The sequence below is a fragment of the Sphaeramia orbicularis genome, chromosome 11 (assembly GCF_902148855.1).
Source record: "Sphaeramia orbicularis chromosome 11, fSphaOr1.1, whole genome shotgun sequence".
Classification (NCBI taxonomy): domain Eukaryota; kingdom Metazoa; phylum Chordata; class Actinopteri; order Kurtiformes; family Apogonidae; genus Sphaeramia; species Sphaeramia orbicularis.
The window spans coordinates 14,179,121-14,202,240 of NC_043967.1; the positions used below are offsets into that span (position 1 = coordinate 14,179,121).

The window sequence follows — 23,120 nt, forward strand, 5'->3', positions numbered from 1 at the left end:
CTGGATGACCTCCAGCCATCCATCCTTTTGCAGGTAGATGGTGCACCACCTCATTAGGGACTGCATGTTGGTGGGTTCCTAAATCAAACATTTTCAGACCGGTGGATTAGAAGGGATGGTTCAATTCCCTGGACACCTCATTCACCAGATATCACTGCCCTGGATTTATATCTATGAGGTTATGTTAAAGATATCGTGTATCGAACAACGTTACGGGACATCAACGACCTGAAGTAAAAGATCACTGATGTTTGAAACCATTGATGAGTCTATGATACCGACAACATGGAAACAAATCCAGAACCGTCTGGATGTGCTTCATGGTGTCCATATAGTGGTGGATTAAATAAGGCAAAAAAACCTTCAATATCTGCTTTTCATTTTGGAATAATTTCCACAGACTTGTCTATTCATTTGCTTTTGTAATAAATTAGTTCAATTGTAAAGAGACTTTATGGACACCCTGTGTTACAGATCTATGCATCAGTATGTAGCTTAATGTGATGTATTTGTTTTTTTTTCTGATAGCAAACTATAAGTGACCTTAAAAAAATATCACATACTGTATTTGTTTCTCTAGTACTGGAGTTCAGTATCTCGTTCTACTTTTTTCACCAACTTTTTCCTCAAAAAAGTATCTGACAGGACATCAAATCAAACTAGGCCTTACTTTAAACCACTTCCTCTTTCCTGTTCTGTCTCCAGTTGTACATTTATAAGACACCTCAGCCTCTGTAGCAGTCGAAAGGTTTGTTTCCACTCACTCACATCGTTTGAAGACTTGGTGAGAATAGTTCACCGACTACCGACAACAACGAAGATGACAGACTCACTGGAGACACGGTTTAAAGAACACGATGCAGAGATACAACACGTCTGTATTTCATCCCAAAAGTTGTATCAGATGCACACTTGGGCCACTTGAATCTTTGAACATTTTATGAATGGACTGATACAAACTGGAGAATCTTACAGTCCCTAGTTTACATATAGCAGGGGTCTCAAACTCATCTTTTTTTCAGGGGCCACATTCAGCCCGATTTGATCTCCAGTGGGCCGAACCAGTAAAATAATAGCATATTAACCTATGAATAATTACAACTCCAAATTTTTCTTTGTTTTGGTGTAAAAAAAAAAAAACCTATTATCTATCCAAACAAAAAAGATGTGAATAACTTGAAAAAAAATGAAATTTCTTTAAAAAAAAAAAAAAAAGTGCAATTTTAACAGTATTATGCCTCAACTTATCATTTCTACATATGCATCATGGATCAGATCTACAAAGACACTAAAGACACTAAATACTTAGTAACAGGCAGAAAATTGTTAAAATTGCACTTAATTTTCTTTAGACATTTCAGGTTGTTCATATTTGTTCAGGTTATTCACATTTTATTGTTACAGGATAGTAAGTAAATGTAAATATTTTCATAATTTAATATTATTTTTTGCACTAAAACAAAGACAAAAAATTGAAGTTGTCGTTATTTATAGGCATAATGTAATTTGTTCACATCCAACCAAGAAGACAATATGGAGTGATTATTTTTTGTGGGTTATTATGCTATTATTTTCCTTGAGATCATATTGGTCTGTATGTGGAACCTGAACTAAAATGAGTTCAACAGCCTTGACTGTGGAATTTTTGCACTTTGCAAATTCATCCCACAGGCCGCATTGGAACCTTTGGCCAAATGCCCCTGGGCTGGATGTTTGAGACCCCTGACATATAGGGTCAAAACACAATATTCAACATTTCTCTGACTGGACATTTTAGAGACAATTTGACAGACCAGTGTTGCTAAATGACCCACATTTTTACTTTAAATTCATTTTTGCTTTAGTTGGACCGTAAGCAATTATCCAAAACAAGGAGCTACTTTATAGTGAAATAAACATTGAAATGGTAATCAGTTAAAGTTTGCTCTCTGATGTGACATTACTGTGTTTTGACCCTATAGTGAAACAAACTCCTGACTCATTTTCTATGATTCTTTCTTTTCTGGATCAATAAACATAAGAGTTAATATACAAAATCCGCTACAGAAATGATAAAATTATTGTAAATATGTGCCGTCGTACATTGAAAAACTCTTTTCTGTGCCCCTTTAAACATAAAATCATTTTTATCTCCACATTCGAGTGACTGTGGGACATATGGACCTCTGCTGTAGTAGAGCTGTAGACTAGCAGGCGGTCAAACCAACACATGAGGGAACAGATATTCTATCTGTGGTCGCCACGGGAGACCTTAAAGCAACACTGCTGTCACTACGCCGCACTTCGATTTGTCTACTCGACACAGACAGATAATCATTCATCATCTGTTCATTCATTCCTGTGTTATTAATGATGTGCTAGGTGTACAGGTATACAGAAGAGCTGTTGTGTCAATATTTATCTCTGAACATATGTAATATTTAGAGGCACTCAGTTTTTGTTTTTGCTTTGTAGGTTAACAGTTATTTACTCGTCCATCACTGGAGGGTCTATCACATTACTCTACACAGTTCGGTGACAGATCCTGCAGACGTGACGCTGACAGGGATCACCCACCTCCCCTCAGGTGTCTACTGGTGCAGACAGATACTTCAACAATGCCTCAGGCTGTTTCTTAAATTTGAACTATTCACAACAAATCACCCAGTGGACGTGCAGGGAAAACTCAATAGAGGCGGGACTGACTCAGCACAAACAGAGAGAATGTGAGGGAGCTGAGTCAGAGCCGTGACCTGCAATACACTTCATAGCTGCTTAAAAAGGGTTTGAATACTTGTATTTAATCTAGTCTTAAAATAGTCAATATCCAAGTTAACATTTAAACACCAAGACTTATTGCTTCCATTGCAACGCCCTTGGTAATTTGTAGGTAATTCATAATAGTGTGTATCAGTCACAGTATCATTTAGGGCACAGGTGTCAAACATGAATTTGTGAAATGCAAAAATCACACTGAAAATATTAACGATCAAAGATGTTAGAACCATTTTAGGTCAGTTCAATCTAAAGTGGATCAGGCCAGTAAAATACCATCATAATAACCTATAAATAATGAAAACTGCTGCTTTTTCTCTTTGTTTTAGTGTAAAAAAATGTACATTTCATAAAAATGTTTACATTTACAGAATAACCTTTTACAAAAAATGTGAATATTCTGAAATGTCTTAATAGACGTATGTGGAATTTTAATAATATTCTCCCTGTTATTTAATGTTTTATGTATTTGTAGATCCACTGTGATCAGTAAGTTGTGATGCACATGTATAAATAATAAACTAAAGCGTAATATTGTTAACATTACACTTATTTTACTTAAGAATTTTCAGTTTGTTCATATTTGTTCATGTTATGTTCAAGTACAGTTCATAGATTTAAACATTTTCATTACGGAATTTACTTTTTTCACTCAAAAGTTCTTATCCTATTATATATATATATATATATATATATATATATATATATATATATATATATATGTACAGGGTGGGGAAGCAAAATTTACAATCTTTTGAGGCAGGGATTGAAAGACAGTGTATGACCAATTAGTTTATTGAAAGTCATGAGAATTTATTTGCCACGAGAAAATTGACATAATAGAAAATGTTTTTATTCTGTGTCCTCCTTCTTTCTCAATAACTGCCTTCACACGCTTCCTGAAACTTGCGCAAGTGTTCCTCAAATATCTGGGTGACAACTTCTCCCATTCTTCTTTAATAGTATCTTCCAGACTTTCTCGTAATAGTTTTGCTCATAGTCATTCTCTTCTTTCCATTATAAACAGTCTTTATGGACACTCCAACTATTTTTGAAATCTCCTTTGGTGTGACGAGTGCATTCAGCAAATCACACACTCTTTGACGTTTGCTTTCCTGATTACTCATATGGACAAAAGTTTCTGAAAAGGTATGGATAATAGTGTTAGGTATGATTATGACATCAATATATGTTTGGTTTCAAAACAATTGACGTAGTGCCTGCTGAGAAAAAACAACTAAATGTTCATTGTAAATTTTGCTTCCCCACCCTGTATATATATATTATTTTACTGGTCTGGCCCACTTTATATCGTATTAGGCTGCATATGGCCCCTGAACTAAAATGAGTTTGACACCCCTGATTTAGGGTGTATTCACACCTGGAAAGTCCTTTGGTCCGCTTATTTGATTTGGATTGAATGCAGACTTTAATTTTTTCATTTGGGTCAGATCGAATTCTCATTGCACTTTTTGCTAGTGAACCAAAATGTGTAAACAGAAGCACGCATGTGACGAACTGCGCTGGCATTGGACAGAAAAGCCAGGGGCAGGATGAATCCGAGACAGCAGGTGTTGATGAAAACAAACATGGAGACCCTATGTGCAGTTATCTGTTGTTGGAATATGTATTCTATTTTTACAGACACACATTAAAAAATATAATGTTAACTGTCAAGAACAGCTGATTCAGAGCCAGTTTTGTAATATGGACATGTGACCAAATGTCAATCAGACATTCAGTCTCCTCATTGCACCACGTCTGTCCACAGCTCATGGCTGATGCTATTAGCTCTGACTACCCGTATGGCTCGGCTACTTCCAGCGCCTACAGTGGCTCGTCAAGCACAAAAAGGCACATGGTTTCTCAGTTTGTTTTGGCTCGAGGCCGATTATATTAACACCAGAAGTGAACCGGCCCAGAGTTTATTTGGAAGCGGACCGAGACCACCTCCGCTTGTTTGATATGAATCAGAGTATGCATGTTTGTATTCACACCTAAAAATCAGTCTGGATTTTCTGGGGAAACAAACTCTGGTCCATTTTAACACTTTCAGTGCCATGGGCCGATTAAATCGGCTTTACGAAAACAACCTGTAAAGTGCCACGGGCCGATGAGATCGGCTTTGGAGAACACGCCACATTTGTGTACAAACAAACCATCCACCCCCATTTCTTTCTCACATTTCGATGACATTCTTTCTGTGTCCCCCTTTTGAGACCAAGCAGACGGGAATTTGAGGTCACGCGACCAAATAATATTTTTATATCTTTTTAATGTTTCTTATTCTCCTGTGTTTCATCAGAGGGAGCCCTCCATGCCGGGGGGCGGCTGTGGACTCCGGGGGCTGTGACGCCTTCTCTCACTGGGGTCCGCTCCTTTCTGGTGGGTGGGGGTCCCAGTTGGCCCTCTCCCACTAGTTGGGATGCGGGGCTGTGTTGCTGGTGCCTGGTCGCCGGGGTCGGCGGCTGCCTCCTGGTGCGGATGGCTCCCTGAGACAGCGCCTCCTAAACTGATGTTTTACTTTTACTTGTACATTTTTGTTCTGGTCTACCCGTGCTCAGTCAGTCTTCTTAAGTATGTGTGAGCTTGTGGGTTTGCATGTATATGTGGGTTTGCATGTATATGTGTGTGTGTGCGGGTGAGTGGGTGGGTGTGGGTGTGGGGCGGTACTGATTTTTAAACTGATATGTAAAGCACTTTGTGCTACAGTTTTTAATGTATGAAAAGTGCTATATAAATAAAGATTATTATTATTATTATTATTATTATTATTATGAATTATGCAAATTACGATCAATAATGAATCGCCTGCGTCCGGTGCGTTTTGGATCTGATCAGCAATCGGTCGGATGTTACCGAGCGGTTTCCTGCAGGATTCTTCAAATATTATAAAAACGACGCGAAATACTGAAAAACGGCCAAATTCTGTGGCACTTTTAAGGCTTATTAGCCCCTTAACTGTCTGGCACTTAAAGAGTTAAACGGACCAAACAAAGTAGGTGTGAATACCCCCTTAAAGACCTCATCTGAAGTCCTGAAGGTCCAGGTATTTTGTCAAACTCAGAGTGGTGTGGGTAATGAAAAGATATATTTAAATGTTTGGTTTATTTGGATCAAATTATTTTTAGGCCACTTTTTTTTTTTTTTTTTTTTTTTAATTACAGAAAAGTATCACTACAGTGTTTCTAAAGATGCCATTGTATTAGACTGTAGAGATGTGAACTGCAGCTGTTCGTACTTTAATCTATAGTTAAGCATTGTATTCTGTAAGATCATAAAACTATACCACTACTGTCGTGTGAGATCCATATATCTCTAAAAAGGTAATTTTCAAAGAATGCATTTCCCAGTGCATATTCCAAGAGGTTATTGAAAGAATATATGTAGCTTAAAGGGGCTATATGCAGTATCTGTACTTTCAAATATAGAACTAATGTCTTAAATTATCATTAGAGTGTTTAGAATAGCTGTGAAGGTTTGCCAATGATGCCAGTGTTTTGGATTATACAGATGTGACTTGCACTTATTCAGAGTGATGGGGGGTTTATGTGACCACTAGAGGCAGTAGTGAGTCACTCTGCCAGTCTCTGATGCTGAGGAAAAGTAACACCATGTGGCCTTTGAACCACTAAGAAACAACTTTTCGAATCTAAAGAACAAAGTGATAAAAATAGAGGCCATAGTTGTCACCACTGGACACAGCTCGAAATGAAGAGTTTGATGCTGAAATCACAGCGTTTCTTCTACATGTGTGAGTTTGATTGTGAGGCTGATCAAGGTATAAAGTTATGTGATATTATTATTTTTGCTGATTTGCTGTTTGTTGATACATAGTTCAGACTAAACTGTGACAGTTCTGACCTTATTTGGACGATTCCCAACAGATCAAATACAAATCAGATGAAAAACTGGAGACTGATCTCATGAAATCACATTGTACGTATGTCACACCAGTTCTTACGGCATTTGGCATGCTGTATGTATGCATTTTCGTCCTTTTGTATGTTATTCAACGCCATTCGGTCATATGTCAATTTATGCTAAGATCTCCAGTTCACATAACCGTAACCCCCAACCCTAATCATAACCCTAACCTGAACTGTCAGTGTGTGGTATTTGACATGACGTGAACATACACACGGAAAGCTTATAATGCGCCAGTTAAAAGTGGCTTGTATATGTACGCAATTTCATGATATCACGTTGAAAACTGAGGTGATTTGTAGTTTTTAATGTGGCTTTTTCTGCCTGAAAACAGAGCTAAGCTAACAGAGCTATCATGGAAACTAGCCCTGTTCCCTCTGGTCGATACAGAACTTAACTGCTGAGGCATTATGAGAATAAGATCACACGTCTTGTATTTGTGTCATAAAACAGAAACGAAACGTCTTCGAATTGAGTCGTAGCTCACAAATATTGCCCACATGTGCATGTGTTTTACTTGTCTGTCCTCATTATAAGTCATTTTGTGCCGGGCGGATACGTCAGCCTCTTGTCTTTGATCTGTCGGAGGGAAAACAGCAGGGGTACGTAGTCGTCATGGTGCTACTGTCTCCTTGTTTTTCAGCCGTATTCAGAGCTTTGCTCTTATCTGTTTACAGATTCCTCCCTGGACATTCTTTTTCTCTTAAGTTTCTTTTTCACTGGGCTTAATTTCTAATGATTACACAGGGGTAGATAAGCCTCCTAGCTTTGATGTTTGACATCTTCATACTTAACAATACTGTCAGTCCACATGGAGACACCACTTTAATACCCCGCAGATGTAAACAAAATTTGCTCTCCATTTTGCCGCTTCAATAGATAGAAAGGTCCACAAGGACACTGAATATGATGTAGATGTACTATTTACCAAGCTGTTTTTTCACCCAACAATGGATGTAAGCGAAGCTGACAAGATAAAGTTAGCATATTCTTCCTCAAGGCTTTGAGCAAATGCAGATTCCCATAATCATGATGTGGACTTTTACCAAGTAATAACTGTAGTACATTGTCTGTAAGACATGTCTTAAAGGACTGGTTGTCCTTCACTCCCATTTTTTTCTCATGATATTTCCTTGGCATTTATTTTTACTCTGTGCAAACTACAAAAATATTTTTTGTGTCCACCTTGCCTTGAAAGGAGAAAGCTCTTACTTCCAGATTGTGACTCCTTGTCTTTTTGGGTTGTAATATTTACATAAATAATTGAACACAATGAATTCTCATCACTGTCTGGTGGTAAAGACCCAGGTGCGACATATGAATGAGAGATGACACAAAAAACAACAAGGGAACAAATTATGCACAAGTAATTGAATAAGCAAGAATAAATGAGTTCAAATATTAAAGCTGCAGCAGCTGAAACCAAGGAGAGAAGGGTAATGAAAAAAGGGAATAAGGGAATTTTTGTCCAGTGACACCACAAACTGCAAACTGTTTTGGTAGCATGTTATTTGCAGCACAGTAATAACCAGGACAATAGTTTAGTTATACATAGGTAACAAAGTAGAAATACCATGTAATTACCAAACCAATACCATGTAATAGCCAATGAAAATTTAACTGTAAATAAGAATTGTAACTACCATATTATACAGCTGAAATTCATATTCCCTTATGTTACAAAGGTTGATTTTTGTTTAAGCATAAAACTATAAAACTGACTGTAGAAAACTACCTGTTTTTGTTTAATTCTGTGGTAATACTGGACTAAAGCAAACATCAAGAGGAAATGACACAACAATGTCTGAGGGGAAATATGCAGATAGAACAAGAACTTATTGAAGATGACAAAATACCGGGCAACACGATATTTATATCCGATTTCTGGGGTAATCAGATTATTCCTGTGAACATGTGAACAGCATAATCTGTGTAACCTCCCTTAAAGTATTAAATAATCCTCCAAACTGTGTAAATAAAGTATTGTCATATGCAAAGCACTGGTGCATTTAATTAAAGTGTTTTCTGTATGGGAATCTCTGAAGTTCTGTAGACTTGAAAAATTACATTTGTTAAATGTTATGCAGACGCAGAGTGGTGTTGATTAAAAAAACAAAACTAAAGACTGTTATTAGGACGTTTCAGTCTCGTTTTTCCTCATTGTTAAGGAAAAGGTCTTAAAGGGTTCATTAACTCAAGGGCCACCTCTATGTGAGCACCGGCTCCAGACAGATAATTAAAACACGGTGAGCTGACAAAGAAAAGAATTGTTCTCTCCCACAAGCTGGGCTTTTTCTGCCTCCATTTTGTTACTTCAGGCTACACTGTGCAATGAGACATAAATAATGATATTTTCCTGTTTTTCACACAATCTTTTTTTTTTTTCCTCGCAGTTTGGCTTTGATTATTTTCCACATACTTAGAATGAAATGACTACAAGGACCTCAAAAATAACAATCGCTGCATATGAATTCTTTTTTTTTTTTTTTTACTTTTGAAAGAAACTTGTGATGAAAAAGTTCCTATAATAATATCTGAAGTTGTATTTAATTAGAGCACATTAGGCTTCTTACTGTTCTTTATACTATAACTGAAAATGTAAGTTTGATATGACTAGAAGTTTTGATTAATGTTTTTTAAAAGAAATGCTTTACAGACCCATCAACAGCAAGTGCATTAACCTATAAAGACCCAGTGCTACTTGTAAGAGTCAGTGTAACAGTGTAAGCATGGAAGAAATTTATGTTTTGTTTTAAGAGTTAAAATATTTGATGGAATATTATAATTATGTTATTATCTTCATTTATGAAAAATATGTTTTGTTTCATGTATAGGAGGCATTATTTGTTATATTGAGGTTAATGTAAAGCATTTTATTTATTTCGGTCTATTTATCGTTGTTATCGCGAGACTTGGTGAGAGTTAGAGAAGATTCAAGTTCCGTTTTAGCCCAGACATGCTAAAGCCTTTGACGAAGCCACGTCTGCAGTAGCTGCTAAGGGAAGCTAGCTGTATAAGGTATCTTGTAATACTGTGTACATTTGTATCATTGTATATTCGTAATCACATTTGTTCTAATTAACACATGTTTATTTAGAATTCACAAAATGAAAAGACTGTTTACCTGAAATCTCCGAAGTGACAGGTGGTCATGAGGTAGGATAGCCTTTTGCTATTCACATTTCATGTTGTTTAGGCTTCAGTTAAGTGCCTAAATCAATTGTATTTTATTTCTTTTAGTTTTCACGGCGTTTGAGAAGCTAAATAAAAGCGCCCGTCTTTAAGAAGCCCATGCTGTGTTTTCATTTTGGAGCCACACTACTTTTGCAGCAATTCCAAAAAGTTTTTTCTCTATATTTAACTTTTCTTATGTGATTTACCACCATTTTCTCTAATATTATACACTGTGTTTTGCATTTTTAAGTGAATATCAGGTATTTTCCTGTATTCAATTTACTGATCATGTAGATAAGGGGTCTCAAACATGCGGTTCCAGTCTGGCCATGGGATGAATTTGCAAAGTACAAAAATTCATGTCAAACTAATTTTAGTTTAGGTTCCACATAGAGACCAATATGATCTACAGTAAAATAATAATAGCATAATAACCTACAAAAAATACCTCCATATTTTCTTCTCGGTTTGATGTAAAAAAAAATTGTATTTCATTATGTCTGTAAATAATGACAACTTGAAATTTTTGTCTTGTTTTTAGAGCAAAAAATAACATTAAATTATGAAAATATTTACATATACAAACTATCCTGTAACAATGAAATGTGAATAATCTGAACAAATATGAACAACCTGAAATGTTTAAAGAAAATTAAGCACAATTTTAACAATTTTCTGCCTGTTACTAAGTGTTTAGTGTTTTTGGAGTTGGAGTTGAAGCATAGTATTGTTAAAATTGCACTTATTTTTGTTGGAAATTTCAGTTTTTCCAGGTCATTCACATCTTTTTTATTTGGATAGTGTATTAAAGTAAGTATTTTCATAATTTAATTGGGGTTTTTAGCACCAAAACACAGAGAAAAATTTGGAGTTGTTATTATTTATCGGTTATTATGCTGTTATTTTATTGGTCGGGGCCACTGGAGATCAAATTGGGCTGAATGTGGCCCCTGAAAGAAAATGAGTTTGAGACCCCTGATGTAGATGTTCACTGAAGCTCAAACTAAAGTTGAGGGCTATTGTATCATAAACAGAGAAAACTGAAGAAAATGTGACTTTTTCAGTAAAATCTATCATTAACTGAACATAAATCAAGTGTGTCCATCTGCTGTCATTGATCCAACTCCATGGGTTTTACTGGTGAATCAATGTTGTGGAAGATGATGATGTTTCCATGGTAACTACGGAGCCTCTGAACGTCCAAATGGGTCATATCTGATGACCATGAAAAGACGACACTGCGTTTTACACCAGTTACTTACATGTATTGATAGGATTAGTGGATCAACAGGTAATAACATGTTAGATAAGTAGATGGTTTTGGTTGCCGGTGGATCTTTGGGTCTTTATGGGTTAAAATACAGTTGTGAGAAAACAAAACTGAAATATTGGTAATAATGAGGAATTTCTTATCAATTTTTATGGTCAGTACTTATCAGCTGTGTCATATTTTCGTCATGGGCCAGACCCATTATGTTTTCAGAATGTCATTCATCAATTGTGATGTTTCATGAATGGTTTAATGAAATTTCTACAAATTGACTCAATATTTAAGAAGTACCTTAAAGTGTAATACCATTCACGACCACTAGATGAGTAAACTATTACCCATCAACAAGATTTCAGTGTCAGTTGTGATTGTCAGCTTTTCATGCAGCTTTATTGTCAGTTTTATTTTATTGAGAGTTTTATTGAATAAAATACATTTCATTCCTGACAGACACCTCGACAATATAGTAATAATAATAATAATAATGATAATACATTTTATTTATAGGCGCCTTTCTTGGCACTCAAGGACACTGTACAGTAAAACAGGAAAATATAAAACAAGCAATAAAACAGAGTAAAGAATAAAGGGCAGGTTAAAAATTTGGACAATGCAATTGCGTTCACAAAGAGAAAGCAGTTCTAAACAGATGGGTTTTGAGTTTGGATTTGAAAAGAGGGAGAGAAGTGATGTTTCTGAGATCCGGTGGCAAGGAGTTCCAGAGTTGGAGAGCAGAGTGGCTGAGTGTTCTGCTCCCCATTGTGGTGAGATGGGCAGAGGGAACAGTGAGGTGGGTGGAGGAGGAAGATCTGAGGGTACGAGAGGGAGTGGCAGCATGAAGGAGATCAGACAGATATGGAGGGGCCAGGTTATGGATGGTCTTGAATGTCAACAGAAGTATTTTTAATTCAATCCGGAACATAACCGGGAGCCAGTGGAGCTGTTGGAGGACAGGAGTGATGTGGTGAGCGGAGGGGGTCCTGGTGATGATGCGAGCAGCAGAGTCCTGAACTAATTGAAGTTTATGGAGGGATTTGTGTGTGAGACCAAAAAGGAGAGAGTTACAGTAATCCAGACGAGAGGTGACAAGGCTGTGAACAAGGATAGCAGTGGTTAGGGCTGTGCAATTAATCGAAATTCAATTACGATTTCGATTATTACACGCAACGATTACAAAAATTATGTAATCGAGAAAAAACGATTATTAATTTTGAGTTGTTTAATTCACGCGCACGCAAGCTACCATGAGCTGCTCTGCCCCGCCCCCCTCTAAGCTACAGCTGCCAGCTAGTTGGCAGGTCCACCCCAAGAGGAAAGTTGTACCAAGCGGTCTGGAAAAATAGCAGGAGAATCGCAGCAGAAGTGCTTGGTAAACAAAAAAGGCAAGTCAAATTCAATTGTATGGAATCACTTTGGGTTTGATGAAGAAGACGAAGAGCAAAAACCCATTATGTGCAAAAAGTGTTTCGTAGTTGTGTCCGCACCGACCGGTAACACAGCAAACCTTTGTAACCATCTAAAATTTAACCACCGCGACCTTTATCATAATCTTATGAAAAACTAAAACACATTAAAAAAAAAACTCCGTCTACAACTTCGTCCGCAATGCAATCTTCAGTCTCCGAATCTCTTTACGCTGCAACTCCCATATTAACCTAACTTAAACCTCACGGCACGCCACTGAATTTACTATGTTTCATACTACACTGAACATACTTGAATTTATAATTTGCACTTTACGTGAGTTTTTTTTTTATTGCTCCAGTTCTATGGCAAGTCTAGAGCAGTTTAATTCCAGTGCACTATTTGTTTACAAAAGGAAACATACTTCAATTTACAGTACACTTATTTGCATTCAAAGATTTTTTTGTTTCGTACAAAAATGAAAATACTTTGTTTTAATGGTTAAAAGCTTTATTTATATTTAAAGAGTATATCTTACATTGTTTTGCAAGAAAAAAATAAACAACTTTAAGGTTAACAAATAATCGTTTTTAATAATCGTGATTTCAATTATTGCTAAAATAATCGTGATTTTTTTTTTCTATAATCGAGCAGCCCTAGCAGTGGTATATTATATTTAGACGATTAGACCAACAAGACGAGACGAGATCAAATGCGCTAGTGTTTAGCATTAGTTCACCTATCACTCATTACACCCCACAGCTCCAACTTTTGTCCAAATATAGTCATCTCAGTAATTGCAGGTCAGAGGCCGATGGTTGACATCACTGTGACTGAGTCTACTGCTTCTACGTAACACCTTTCCGTCTGTTATTCAACCATATTCCGGGGTTTTTACCCCTCGGTCAACTCTGGTCAGAGGGGTATTGTAATCTGTCCATTCGACGACATGATTGCATTATCTGAAGAATGCATTCAAATATCTGCACCAAATTTATACTGTGGATGCGTCTTGGCATGGAGCAGAAGCCTGTTGAAAATAGGTGACCTTGACCTACTTTTTCAAGGTCAAATAACGACATGTCTTTTCAAAGATGTAATCGCTATATTTGGCCGAGGGGTATTAAAAGTACGCAGCATGTCATGTTTATCACATTGTTTTTAAATATTTTGCCATATTTGTGAAAAAAAGCTTCACTGGCAGTTGGGGTCTGCACCTAAAACCCTCTATCTTACTGTGTAAAAACATTCTTCATATGAAGACGACATGTCTCTCACAGGAATATATTCACTGAAATCATGCTTGTGGATATAGTGATAACTTATAATTTATATTTTACCAAAGAAATCCACTGGTTGTCATTGTCTGATGTATTTGCTTCAACTACATATCGTTAGTCTCATAGCATAAATGCCTAAGTCATGTTTTTTCAGGTCATTGCCAATGATGAAAATGAAGCAGCAGTGTTAGTGTTAGAAGACTAAAGTTATGCAGAAATCACACTTTGGCCAACGTAATTATGCTCTGAGGCTAATGATCTGTATCTTAATTACAGAGTCAGCAGTGATGGCTGATTTCTTACCACTGTCCTGATAAAATGATTTCTATAATTACAGGTTACAGAAACAAACTAAACACTAATTAATTAACTAACTAATTAATTCATACTGTGGCATGAAATATTGGTTTGTCTATTGCCACAGAGCCAAATCAAATGTTAGCATTTGTACTAGAGCCAATCATGGATACTGTTCCATGAACTCATTATCCTCTTGTGGCCACAGTACTGTGGTGATATATGGAGTATACTTCAGTTGATTCTGTTGTGCATTTTGCAACTACAGTACTGTAGTAATTGATGGAAGCAACGACAAATTAGTGATAGTACGTAGTATAAAATAGGAATTATTGTTGTAGATGGTGTTCTTTGCTCTGGAGGTTGGAGAAGGTGGGCGGAGCTACATGTTAGATGCAGCAGTGTGTAGGGATGGGAATCGAGAACCGGTTCTTTTTGAGAACCGGTTCCCAGTAGCTCGATTCCTTGGAATCGTTTTCCTGCCTGCTTAACAATTCTGCTTATCGATTCCACCTTCATTGTGCATGCGCGATGACGTCACATGTACACTGCATTGTTTTGGTCAGAACGTAGCCAACATGGCATTGAGGCAGAAACTGATGACACCAGGTCCACTTTACTTGGAACTTGCAAAGCTTCCATGTCTTCAAAAGGGTGGAATCCCTCCAATATCCTCAAACATTTGTCCACAGTATGTGAATCATTTACAGGAATGTCACGTATTTGATATGCTACTTAGCGACGCTTGTGAATGTAGTGGCAGAGTGAAGCCGGGTCCAGTTCTGGTTCTGGTGCAGGCAACAAACGTCGTAACTCCTCAAATACAAGTTTCCGAAGGTAAGAAGGGAAAGGAAATGAGGTGCACAACAATGGGAAACAAGCCAAGCCGAGTTGAACCGGTTCCACGTTGTAGAAATGCAGCAATAGAGGAATTAGTAAAGCCTCTTTAGTTTCACTTTCACTGTGCGCCCCCCCCCCAACCGGGCCCGGCGTCATCTGTTATTATTATTTGTACATACTGTATATGTTCTATTTTCTGTGCAGAGATGAAAATATAAAAGACAGTTAATGCAAACACACCCGTTTGTACTCTTTCATTCCCTCACCCAGTGAGAATCGATAAGAGAATCGATAAGGAATCGGATCAATAAGAAATATCGATAATGGAATGGGAATCATTAAATTCTTAACGATTCCGATCCCTAGCAGTGTGCCATGTGACTATTCAGTTCTGTGTCAGTTCAATGTATTGAGTGTTGTGCTACGAATTCTGCATTCTGAAAATTGTCCCAGCGACTGATTTAAATCAGTGTTGGATTTACCTGCCGGCACCCCCACACACACACACACACACACACTCCTGACCCCATTTAAAAATCTTTAAAAAAAAGAATAAAATAAATAAACAAGCTACTTCAACCCAGAACTGAACCTGAGTCTTCCACATTGCAGTCTGATACATTACCGAGTGAGCTAAATCTCTGCTGTTGTTATCTGATTGACTTGGTACTTTTCAGGATGTGACAAGTTACCAGTCTAGACATGATATAAACGAGGGCTCCGATTGGCTCTGTGGTAACAGACAAACTGATATTTCGTGCCACTGTACTGTGTCAACAGCCACTTTGAATTAATTAAGCACCATCATGTTCTTGTACAGTACGTCTAAGTAGAGATCATGTAAATACTGAATAAGTCTGTTTAACTGCGATTAAAAGAAAATGTGGAGGAAGCTGGAACTGAAGTGTGAAGATTTTATAGAGTTGACTAACAAGTATCAAGCTTCAGCGATCCTCTCAGTTGTTTTTTTTACAGCAAGTGAACAAATTGTGCCCCACACTGCTTTGAGGCCGCTGCTGATTGTAACCCACAGAGTCTGAAACCTAGTTTGTCATGACTTGCTGGTGTATCTGTTGGTCTAAGCAGACTGTGTGAGCTGTACTGAGCCATGACATGATTTTCCAGAAGTGAGATCTGAGTCTTATGTTTTAGTGTTCAGTTCTCTGGTTGTTGATCTGTTTGTTCTGTGTGTGTGTTTTTTTTTTCCCTCTTCCATTTGGGTGGAAAATTGAAGTCTTATCCTTTAATTCTAACTCACCCTGCTCTGGCACACACACATTGACGCTCCGTCAGCAGTGTTTGCGAGTAATGTTGTGACATGAGTCAGTGAGCTGTAAAGACAAACCAGTGTCTCTGGAGTCCAGCAGCATCGGTGCAGCGTTCTAACAGACCCCAGGCTTACAGTAGTCATAGTAGCAGCATGCTCCCACTATACTTTAAATTAAACCTTTTACTCTCCACAAAGTAGTGTTTCAGCGATAGCTTTCTTTTGCTTATGCACACTATTTGGTTTGCATATGTTTTTCTTCCCTGTTTTGGGTCTTACAAAATTACAGTGCCCCAGCTTTGGTGTGTAATAAAGTCACAAGTTGATCATTTACACTTGGGTGAAATGTCGTCACAGCGAGAAAATGAACACAGGCATTATTTGTCTTCCATAACCTGCCAAATTAATGTCATTTGGAAATAACAGAAGCAGCCTCTAGCTATATTTGCGATTCCTTTGAGTGATTTGTCTATATTTGCTGAGCGAATACTGTGTGTGTGTGTGTGTGTGTGTGTGTGTGTTCAGCTCCGTCTGTGAAACTGCTGCGGCGAATGCACAAAACGCAATTTGAAGCACCTCATCATAGAAGTGTTTTACCACGCTTGGATGCACACGGCATACTTTTTCCACTGAAGAAATAATTCATATCGCAGCCGCAAAACCCACAGCTCTGTCTCACTATCACCTGATTCCAGTTAGTTTGTATCTGTCAAAACTTTGATTTCATTCTTTCTTTTATCCAAAGAACTGAGAACTCTGAACTATGCACCTCTAACTATGCAAAGCTCAGCCTGTCAATGATAGAAGGGAGTTTTTTACATTATTACTCGTAGCATGTGACTGGTTAAATAAGAGCCATTTAATGTCAAATATATCTTCTATTCAGGGGTGAAAGATAAGACAATCTCAAATGTTTGCACCAAAGTAATCAGGTAGTAAAACTAGATTATGTGTTGGTCTCCTATACAGATGTTCTGCTTCTGTTTCTGCTTATCTGACTTTTTCTTGGCTCAAACATAAAGCTGAGGTATTTGGATCCTTGCATATACATGTACATGTGTACCACGCTTCATGATTGATGAATATATGAAATGTCCCGATCCGATCTAAAGCTCGGTATATGCTGCTAATCTAGCAGTTTTTAGAAGATCGGACTGGATTGGATTTAGTCACGAGATCGGGCCGATTCGAACCCAGTTCTGGGGAGGTAAAAAAAATCCTGCCCCCCCAAATTAATGTTCCCAAAGGCAGGGAAAAGGAAAATGAGCCGCACAACAGCAGGAGACTTAGAGTTATTAGTAAAGCGTCTATAAGTTTCACTTTCACTCTGCATGTACTCATTCTGATGCACCTGCGGTAGTGATGCGCAAGTTGTGTTTTTTTCAACCCACGGGGCTTTTGTGGAAGTATTTAACCTGACCCAACCCACCCCCAAATAAACTGAAATTCTTTGACCCGCCCTAGCCCGACCCGCATGTAACCAGCTGATCCGCACATCACTAAAGGACAGCATGGAACACACCCCCATATAATATATAATACCTGGACGGACCTGTCCATAGACACACTACAGCGTTGGCAAACATACGGCCCGCGGGCCAAAACCAGCTCGCCAAAGGTTCTAATTTGTCCCACAGTATGAATTTGAAAAGTGCAAAAATTATACTAAAGTTATTAAGAGTCAAAGGTGTCATAGTTGTTTTAGTTCTGGTTCCACATTCAACCCAACTGGGTAAAATAATAGTGTAATAACCTAGAGATAATGGCGTCAAATTTAAATCAAAATTTCGTTGTAAAAAGTCGGTATCAGATCAGTATCACATCGGTATCGGTAAAACTAATCCTAAAAAAAATCGGATTGGATTGGAAGCAAAAAAATCCAGATCGGGACATTAGTAATATAAATGTAAAACTGACAATTAACATTATGAACATGTTTTAACCATTTACCTGTTAGCTGCATGTCAAACGAACACAAAACCTAAAGTTACAGTGCAATTACTTACTGTAAAACAAAAAAGAGAGAGTGATCACTGTGTTAAACCATGTACTGGATGACCTACAAAACACTGGGGGAAATAAACTGGGAAATTATTTTTCTTCTCAGGAAAGATTTAACGAGAAACAGTATCTCATAAATACCACTAAATGACATTTTCTCTTAAAAATTGATACATTGCTCATTTGAACCTTTTTTTCAACTCTAGTATTTGTACTGAAATATAACAGTAGAATCATTCCATTCAGCCTTCAACGTAGTGCAGCTGAAATTTATGTTCCTTGCTATGTTGACAGAAAAAAAAAAAAGTTAACAAGGAATTCATGGTGCATTCAGGGTACCACGGATAGTGTCTGATGTCAAAACCACCATCAGTTGTAGTGTTGCATTCAAGTACACCGTCCCAGAAGACTACACTCATCCAGCCGAGAACATGTTTTTAACGTTTAGGTTAACCCTTTAACCCCTGATGTGTCTGTGGTGAACATTCTGAATGTATGTTTTTCTTTAAATATTCAAAGAAATTCAACCGTTTGCTCAATAAGAAAAAATTCAAAACGTCCCTTTAGAATAGACTGTGTTCTTTCCATAGACATCTGAGCATGCTCAGTGCACCCCCCGCCTCCTATGGAATAAAGGGCAAAACTCAGAGTAGTGAGTGAGACCGACTCACTATAAAAATAGTGGATTTGGGCTTTTTTTTTTTTTTTTTTTTTTTTTTTTAATTTATTTTTTTTATTTTACAACAAACACACAAATTCACAGCAGCGCGTTTACCTGGAATAATGTCTCAGGGGTTAAAGGGTTAATGCATTTTTCTTATTTGAAATACATAGTACTACATCTGTTATTACATTGAGATGATGAAAGTGCTTCCTCAGGTTAATATTTTAATGATTAACTGATGAGCCTTCAGGCAGACCTGGGATACTCTTCCAACCGGTAACACGATCAAATTCTATATAACGATAAATGAACAAATATGAATACAATATTGTGGTCATATTGCCCAGTCTTGTTCCTATGTATGTGCTTTTGGTTTTTATGCTGCTCAGGTTTCACAAGCAGCTGCTGGATGTAAATCAAATGAGGTGCTGTTTGACCTCTGCAGTCGAAGTCACGGTATACGGGAAGGTCTGCCTCAACCCCCTTCATCTGCCACGTCGTACGACTTTGAAAAATCTATCGCTTATGTTTAATTCGTCCAATATGGCATTCTTTCTGCGCGTACAGTATTTGGCAGCGCATCGGCCACATGGAGTTAGTTTAGTTAATCGCACCGGAGTCATTTGTAATCTTGATCGAGTGTCCTCATAAAAGTTAGAGAGTTGATCGCACTGTTTTGTCTATGGTAATGATGAATAAAAAATTTAAATCTGTGTGTAAGCTATTCTAATAACTCAGATCATTGTTGGTTATAAATCTCTGCACGTCTCTGAGCAGCTACAAAGATTTTTGTGCCTGAATCATAACTGACACAGAATTAAGAAGACGCTTGAGCAAAGAAGCTTAATCTCTCTTTTGTACGAATTATTTTCTGCAAAGAAATGAGGCTACTGATCTTATCCTCTGTTACATTTCTTTGCAAATGAAAACAGACAGAAGCATTGGAATGGTGACTAGTAGAATCTATCACATTAAAATGCTACATGTATTACTAAACTATCAGACGTGATTTGCATGTTTATCCCCAGAAATCATTTAAATATTCAGGGGCTTCAAAGGGCAACAACAGCCGGAAATTATGTTAATGTTATTCCATCAAATCATGTTTGCCACTGTGAGCATGTAATGATAGTAGATCAAGCATCTAATAAACTAAATAACATGAAGCGGGCATTTAGCCCTGACGCTGCAGTGGAAAGGTAACCTCAGGTAAACGGACAAAAATGTGTGGAAGTTGGCTGCAAAAAATATTCTCTCCACAGCTTTGGAAAAGTAGATGCATTAAATCCTAAATGTCACAGATGTTACTTGTTTTCCTTTTTTTTTTTTTTGCACTTTTTCTTTTTACAATCTGTCTATTGCTTCCCTGCAGAGTTCCATGCAGTCAAAACTCCTGACAGATTTTTCAGAGACCTCCTTTTCTTTTTCTTTTTTTTTTTTTTTTACTTCAAGTGTTTATGCTGCAGGGACATAGTCCATGAAAGGTCAAGCCTCCTGTGGAGTGATTAAAAATAGACGGAACGACACTTTGCTGAATGTCAAATGAATTCACCAAAAGTTACATTGGTTTGATCCAGTCGAAGGAGAATACACAACTACTTGTCAGAATTAAAAGGGTCACACTGAAATGTCAGCGATAGAGGGAACGGACTAATGTAAATGACAAAAGAATCTTTCGCCAAATTTCTAAAGTATTTGCTGCTTTTGTAACTTCTAAAAAAAAAGAGTAACAGAAGAACTATTCCTGAACTGCTCTTGTTTACAGTGTATTCCATGTGTCAGTATTTGTTGGTCTTGGTGTCATCCAGCTGCTCCGGCACAACAGTTTTCATCCTCTTCCAAATCTTAAATTATTTGTTGCAGTTTGAAGTGGGTGCTAATGGCCTTTCTGGATTAACTCCATAACCACACCTCATTTGTCATCTTTATGTGCTTGAAAGTGTTTGAAGTGTTCACAACTATCCTTCTCTTTGGTGATGTTAACCCTTCACACTCATCGAACATTATTATGGTTCATAACAGTGGTTTTCAACTGGTCTGGATTCAGGACCCACGATCACCCCTCAATGACAAGCCGTGACCCAAATCGATAAAAGTTATACTTCTCAAATGTATTTGATGAAAACATGGAGTATTTTGAACCTGAGATAATACAGAATATCACAGTATGCAAACACAGAAGACAAGTAGGCTACTGATAAACCAAAAGGACCAGCAAGTGGTGATGCTAAAGAGGGAAATATTCCCTTTAAAGGGGTCATGTTTTGCTAAACCCACTTTTATTAGTCTTTGGTTCATTTATTTGTGTATTTGGACCCTAACAGTTCAAAAAGTTTGAATTTGAACCCTCCAGGTACTGCAAAGGTATCTTTATATTCATTTTGGCAAAAATCGAGTGGATTTGTACAACCCATTTTAATGCCTGCTTAATTTGTTACTTTTTATAACTAGTTACATCACGACGTTTGCACATATAAGGCACATACTTGTTTTAGTTTAGGTTCCACATTCAGCCCAGTTGTGATCTCAAGTAAGATAATAGCATAATAACCTATAAATAATGACTCCAAATTTAAATCACAGTTTTATTGTAAAAAGTCGGTATTGAATCGGTATCAGATCGGTATCGGCAAAACTAATCCTAAAAAGATCGGATCGGAAGCAGAAAAATCCAGATCGGGACATCACTAGTTCCACATATTACTTCCTGCATGAAACCCATCGCATCAGCCACATTTTATTCAATAATTTATAAATTAAACCTTTCATGCATGAATTATGAGAACCATAATCAAGATTTTTTTTCCTGAGTGTTTTTATTCCTCTTTAGGCATGAAAAAAAAAAGTGATTGATTTTTTTTTTATTAACTTACTTTTCATCATGGAGTTACAAAAATGTCCATTCAGCTGGACATCATGCATATAATTTTAGAAGCAAAGAAACATGAATTTATTGATATACTGTGTGAGAACTATGAAATAAAAACGTTTTTAATGCAGCTAATCTGATGTTTTCTCACATTTTAACATACTCTAACTCACTTCATGGAGAGGATATGCAAAAAAAAAAAAAAAAAAAAAAAAAAAAACTGTTAATTACAGTCTAATAACAATTACCTTTTTTTTTTTTTTTTACACTCAAACATGTTAGTGCAGATCACGTTTATCTAGAACAGTAAAGTTACAGTAATGGTATGAACTGCAATGTATGGGATGATGCATAAGTGTCCAGTGTGTTCGCTGATATGGAACTAAAACAACAAAATCCATGAAAATATAAGAGAAAAGCTGTGGAATAGCTGTCCACTGTAGTGACCACTATGCATGAAAGGGTTAAAAAAAAAAAAAAATTAGCATCCATTAAATGATGCAATATTACGAGGAGCTCATTTAGGATTATTTAATTCAACACTTACAATGTATAATTTCATCATCTGCTGATGTGCGTTTCATCCCATTTAATTCCTAGTTTTAATCATGTGCCTGACTGTAAAATAGTCTATTTGCAGATATGCGGAGCCTTGCACTTGGGAGAGATAGGTTACCCCTTCCATTGGGAGGCCAATAAATTCCCTTTGCTGTGGAGGTAATATAATTCAGGTGTTAATCTTCTGAATGGGATCAAATTTTATTTCTGGCAGATAATGGTTTCTGCAATGCTGAGGGTTTGATTGAATGCAGAGAGATAACAAAGGCGAGGCTCTGGGAAGTTTGCAGTTTTCACATCGGAGCATACAGTATTGTTCTAGGAAGTCTAGGTCAGAACTGTGCGTCAGAGACATTAATATCCAATTTTAGGGAATAAATGGCTGTTAGAAGCACATAAAGGCATCAATCTCCCCTAAAAGTGTCCACATCACTGTCTGCCAGTTTTAAAACATCATAGATATTTGGGTGAACTACCATGAATATTGATATTACTTGGGTCTTCCTTGTTTTCAGTGATAATAAATGAGTCTAATTGAAGCTCAAAATGATGTTGCATTAATCTTTACTGTCTGCACTGTAGATAAATTGGAGAAGTGAGGAATGTACGCCTTTTTATTGTTTGATTTACACTTTTTTGATCTCCAGTAGCTCATCCCATCTTGGCTGGTTAATTTTCCTCTATGGCCACCATTTCAGTTATAATAGCTGCCCGCTGGTTGTGTGAAATAATGGCGCTCACATACAGGATTAAAGCTAAATAGGATAGGACTAAAATATGTAAGTGGATGATATGGCACAGCATTAATAACGCTC

General features: G+C 37.2%; 1 protein-coding gene across 2 annotated transcripts in view; it reads left to right on the forward strand.

Moving 5' to 3' along the window:
* The window catches only part of vps50 (VPS50 subunit of EARP/GARPII complex), a 303,387-nt gene that overhangs the window by 243,627 nt on the left and 36,640 nt on the right, over positions 1-23,120 (forward strand). The window lies entirely within an intron of this gene.